The sequence below is a fragment of the Carlito syrichta genome, unplaced genomic scaffold (assembly GCF_000164805.1).
Source record: "Carlito syrichta isolate Samal-C Ts95f unplaced genomic scaffold, Tarsius_syrichta-2.0.1 Scaffold312207, whole genome shotgun sequence".
Classification (NCBI taxonomy): Eukaryota; Metazoa; Chordata; class Mammalia; order Primates; family Tarsiidae; genus Carlito; species Carlito syrichta.
The window spans coordinates 373,515-379,558 of NW_007256303.1; the positions used below are offsets into that span (position 1 = coordinate 373,515).

Below are 6,044 nucleotides of genomic sequence, written 5' to 3' on the forward strand. Positions count from 1 at the left end.
GGACAGGGAGAGTTGGCGCCCGCCTCGCTGCGGTTGGGAGTGCAGGGGCGACATCGTGGGACGCTACGTTATCTGGGGTGGGGACAAGGTCCTGTCCACCCGAGACAGGACATTCATTCCCAGTTAGATCATTGTCTCTTTTCCACTGACCCCACTCCCGCCCCCTCCCCCCCCCACCCCCAGTTCCTAGGTCTCTCCTTTATTGACATGTAAAGCTTTCTGACTGGGCGAAGGCAAGTTGTTGAGGGGATGCGAGGCATGTACATGTTTTGAGTTAGGAAAAAATAATGGGCTTTCCGAAGAGCTTATTTCAAAATATTGTTTACGAGTTACAGATCAGGGAGCCTGTCCTCCGGCATCGCCTTTGTGACTCGTGTTGTGCCACGAAACTTCATTTATGATGTTCCTCCTAGTTAACTTGTTTCTTACTTTTGAAAAACAGACCTATTAAAAATGTGGGGTTTCACCAGGTTAATACATTGTTATATCGCCTCATTGAGTGGGTAGGTTGATTGCAACATATCATATATATTTTTAAAATGTCTCCGGTTGCTCTTAAGCCCGGCAGAATTTAGATGCATTAGTGCTGGCCACATTTGTTTAGGTACGATGTTCAAGATGATCTAGTAATTTGACTTAAAACTATGCATATATTTTAGGACAGTTTTTCATACCAAGAATGCCAGATTGTTTTCCCTGCGTGGATTAAGCAAAAAGTACACCGAAAATGATGATTGTTTTTAGATTCACATGCCATTGTTGAATATCTCATTGCTATCTGTGTTTTTCTGTTATGGTTGGTACTTTTATAATGTCAACAATGATTTGTGAAATTCAGCATTCTAAATGTGTGTTGAGTAATTGATGTAAGTCTGATAGCACTTAAGTTTTATTTGTGCCCCTGAGTCTGCAGTGATCATGTATCTTTACAGGTAGACATGGAGAAAATAATTATTTAAAAATCAAAAATGAAAAAACTGTAGACTTACTGAGTGTAGTAGTGTATAAGTCATGATTGGTTTTACGGAGCATGTGTATGAACTCTGACCTCTGTATTTGTTCAAATGCCAAAACTGAATGGAAGGATGACTTTGTATTTTTGTGGTACATTTCAGAAATAGTCATGAATGTCTGTACCGATATACAGTGAACGAGCAGTTTTAACTTATTTGATAAGAAAATGTTTTCCAGGATAGCTGACATATATATTCCTTATGAACGATTGTGGCTAGTATTGTTGCCAGCAGCCTGAAACATTTCTTCTTTAATAAGAGACATGCCTGAAACTCTATAATAGACTTCTAATGCTTTATTTTCTATTACGTAAAAGTGGAAGTTACTGCTCTGATAATTCATATAGTCTCTTTGCTTTGTATGAGCTGACTTTACACCATGGTATTCTTAGTGCTGAAGGTGACGATTACCAGAAATACCTGTATTGCCCTAGTAATGCATATTGTTAAAATAATACTGCTCTTTATACCTAAGGAGTGATGAAGCCTTACTTCAAATAAGTGTCATAGTGTTTCAGAGGAAGAAAACAGGAAGTGCAAACAGACAAGTTATATTTTTAAGAATACTGCCTTTATAAATTTGGAAGGAAACTTCTTCCAGGAAAGTAAGTTACAAAGAACATTTAGGAAAGGGTCAGATCATGTAGTCTTGGAATAAATATAACCAATAAATAGTTTTATTTTTATCAGTATTTTATTTTGATATTTTAGTAGGCTGAGTTCTATAAGTGGATTATGTTATTTTTAACTCATTGAATGACTTTTTAAGTGTGTAAACCCAGTATTTTAAGTGGCTGATCAAGTCATCAAGTATTTCATTGTGTCACCTAATGTAAATTTCCACTTTACTAAAGCTTATTTCATATGTTTGTGTTTACTAAGAATACTGGTTTATTTAAGGACTTTTTTGGAGAGCCTTTTAAGTGCTTTTGTAAAGAGAGCTCATGTTTGCTGAATTCTGGTCATAAGAGCTAAGTGGCCATTCTTAGAGTATTTTTATTAAAATATAGTCTCCAAGATAAATGTGAAAAGTGACTTATGCCTGTAATCCTAGTGCTTTGGGAGGCTGAAGCCAAGATCTCTTGAGGCCAGGGAGTTTGAGACCCCCCCCCCAGGCAACAGTGAAACCCTGTCACTATGAAAAATTTAAAAAATTAACTGGGTGAGATGGCTGGTGCCAGTAGTCCCAGGTGCTTGGGAGGCTGAGGCAGGAGGATTGCTTGAGCCCAGGAGTGAGCCATGATTGCACCACTGTACTCCAGCCTGGGAAACAGCAGGATCGTGTTTCCAAAAAAAACAAAACAAAACAAAACAAGGTGCAGAGTAGTGTGGAAGAGGCTACCATTTGTGTCAGAAGGGTGCATATATGTGAGCTACTGCACCCGGCAAGATGTTAACTTTGAAATACTGTGAATTTCAGGTAGTTTTTTGTTTTTTTGTTTTTGAGTTGGAGTCTCACCGTCGCCCAGGCTGGAGTGCAGTGGCATGCTCTCGGCCATTCCAGCCTCTACCTGCTAGGCTCAGGCGATCCTTCCGCCCGGCCTTCCAAGTAGCTGGAACTACAGGTGCGCGCTACCATGCCTAGCTTATTTTTTGATTTATCGTAGAGGCTAGTTCTCACCAAGTTGCGCATGCTGGTCTCGACCCCCTGAACTCAGGCAGTCCTCTTGCCTTAGCCTCCCAAAGTACTGGGATTACAGGTTTGAGCCACCCACCATGCTCGGCCTTTAGGTAGTTTTAAGTCTTGCTTCAAAGTTGTTAGGAATGAAAAATTGATTTAAAGTACAAATGAATTGTTGATTATGAGGATGTAAAACCATAATCTGCAATTTATTCATAGGTTGTATGATTTACTATCAGTTATTCCTGCTGTTAGCAGCAAACTGCCATTTGTAGACTGGCTCTCAGTATGGTTTATTTACAAATTATTGCTAATTCTTAAGAATAGGCCTTTGAATTATACTTCCTGTTTCTTAGATGAGAAAATCAGAGAAGTTAAGTTAGTTGTCTGCAAACATTGAGCTTTAGGATTGGATATGGGTCTGCTTGTGTTGATGTGGCCCGGCACTGCCATAACTTGCCAAGGATAGGCCTGCTTTTCGTTACTTAAACATAATCAAGCCAGGTTTGTTTTACTGGTTAAAGGATTTAAACACAATCTAATTTAATTGTTGGTTTAAGCTCATTGATATAAGAGCTACCTGTAATTAACTTAAAGATTTACTTTCAACATACAAAATATTTTTATGTTTGAAGCTTAAGTAAAATGCCCTTAAATCAGTAAATCAGTGCACACACTCTTGCTTATTCTTACGTTAGATGGTACCTGTAGTTCATATTGTAGCTGCACTTTGGTAATATTTTCTAGTATTCTCATGAGGAATGTCTAAATCTATGGCATAAACAAGTTGGCTTTGTGAAAATTACTATTGTATATTAAGCACGTAAATAGATTTCTTATCTATTGTCATTTAAAGTTGTTTTTTTTTTTTTCCTGGGTCAGGGATCTCATTTTGTCTCCCAGATTGGAGTGCAGTGACATGATCAGGACCCACTGCAGCTTGCTTCACCCTCCAGACTCAAGTGATCCTTCTGCCTTAGCCTTCCATGTAGCAGGGACTACAGGTGTGCGCCAACCATGCCTGGCTAATTTTTCAAAGCCAGTATTTTTTTTTTTTGTATCTTTAATCTCTCTGCCCATTTATCCTTTAGACTATTTATCTTTCTGCCCATTTATCCTTTAGACTAGTTATATTACACATCTGATTTTTTTTTAAGCTTTTACATTTGTGGCTCACACATGTATTTCTAGCACTTTGGGGGGCTAAGGTGAGAGAATTCCTTGAGCCCAGGAGTTTGAGACCAGTCTAGGAACATAGTGAGACTATGTTTCTACAAAAAATAAAAATAAAAATTAGCCAGGTGTGGTGGCGCGTGGCTGTAGTCCTAGCTACTTGGGAGGTGGAGGTGGAAGGATTTCCTGAGCCCAGCAGGTTGAGGCTGTGGTGAGTCATAATCATGACACTGTACTCCAACTTGGGTGACAGAGTGAGACTACAACTCAAACAAACAAAACTTTAAGTTTGCTTCCTGTCTTTAATATGTTTCTTTTAAGTTTTCTCCCTTTTGATTTAAAGACAAAGGTAAAATTCTCTACAAAAAATGAATTTGAACAATATTTTAAGATTAGAAATGTGGCTTTAAAAAAAGTTATGTATGCCAAAGTTCAGTATAATTTATTTTTAAAAATTTTAAATTTTTAATAAAAATAATAGAGATAGTATCTCATTGTTGCCCAGGCTGATCTTGAACTCCTGGGCTCAAGTGATCCTCCTGCCTAGATCTCCCAAAGTGCTTGGGTTACAGGTGTGAGCCACTGTGCCTGACCTTTGTAACTTAGTGTAAAATAATGGGGTTCTAGAATGGGTCGAGCAAGGAAAATTTATGACTGGGTTAAAAAAAAAAATTCAACTTTTTCCCTTCTTGCAAGAAAGAAACCTGAAGCCAGGAAGGCTGATGCTGGTGGCAAAGTGAAAAACGGTAACCCAAAGACTAAAAAACCTAAGAAGGGGAAGCCCCACTGCAGCCAAAAATTCTGTCCTCATTAGAGGAATTGGAATATATTCCCATCTGCCATGGATTTCAGAAAGACCCTTCCAAGAAGATATACTCAGCAACCAAATCCAAGGTTGAAAAGACAAAAGAGGGGAATATTCTTGCAGCCGTTACAAAACCAGTTGGTGGTGACAAGAATAGTGGTACCTGAGTGATTAAACTTCGCAAAGTTTCTAGATATTATCCTACTGAAGATGTGCCTTGAAAGCTGTTAAGCCTTGGCAAAAAGTCTTTCAGCTGGCATGTGAGAAAACTGCAAGCTAACATCACTGCTGGAACCATACCAATCATCCTTCCTGGGCACTACAGGGATAAGGGGGTGGTTTTCCTGAAGTAACTGGACAGTGACTTGTTACTTGTGATGGGATCTCTGGTCCTCAATTGAGTTCCTCTTCAAAGGACATTCCAGAAATTTGTCATTACCACCTCCACAAAAATTGATATCAGCAATGTGAAAATCCCAAAACATCTTACTGAAGCTTCACAAAGAAGCTGTGGAAGCCCAGGCACCAGGATAATGAGATCTTTAGCACAGAAAAAGAGAAATACAGGATTACAGAGCAGTGCAAGATTGATCAGAATGCTGTGGACTCACAAATTTCACCAAAAATCAAAGCTATTCCTCAGCTCCAGGGCTACCTGCAATCTGTGTTTGCCATGGCAAATGATGTTTATCCTCACAAACATCGTGCTCTAAATTTCTTTAAAATAACGTAATTAAATAACTGAGAACTTTTGTTTGTGTCTCTTTTTAAAAAATATCTTCTTTTTTTTCAATCAAAGCTGGTACAAGTAATACTGTTTGCAGTGAATTTCTTGTATTTCAATCTGTGCCCATTGGGCATAGGTTTAGACACATCTAGACTCCCCTATTCCCTAGCATGTCACCCTTCTGTAGACAATATACACTCTTATTTCCCAGTGAATACATTATTGACAGTTGCGGAGCATATTGGCTACAGCCCCAGAACACTTACCTGGCTGGAGAGGCAAGACAGACAAAGGGTAGATAAAGTTGCTTTGTGCAGGGAGTGAGTGCTGTGGGGGTTCTGAGGGCCTCTGTGTTGAGGAAGGTTCTTGAGCTGGGTACTAAAGGAAAGTTAAGACTGACCTCAAATTTCAGGAGACAGTCCCAAAGGAATCACAGGAATACTGTAATTTATAAGTAAATGATCTTTTCTGTAGGCTCATGAATTGGAACTAGGGAATAGACAGATTATTGATAAAATTAGTCAGGTGACTGGGTGCAGTTGCTCAAACCTGTAATCCCAACACTTTGGGATGCCAAGGCCGGAAGATCAATTGCTTGAAGCCAGGAGTTCATCAGCTTGGGTAATATAGTGAGCTTCCATCTTGACTAAAAATTTTAAAAATTAGCTGGGTATGTTAGTGCATGCCTGTAGTCTACTCAGAAGG

General features: G+C 39.1%; 1 pseudogene; it reads left to right on the forward strand.

Moving 5' to 3' along the window:
• Positions 1-5,345, forward strand: part of LOC103272301 — a 51,734-nt pseudogene extending 46,389 nt beyond the window's left edge.
• The last annotated feature ends 699 nt before the right edge of the window (positions 5,346-6,044 follow it).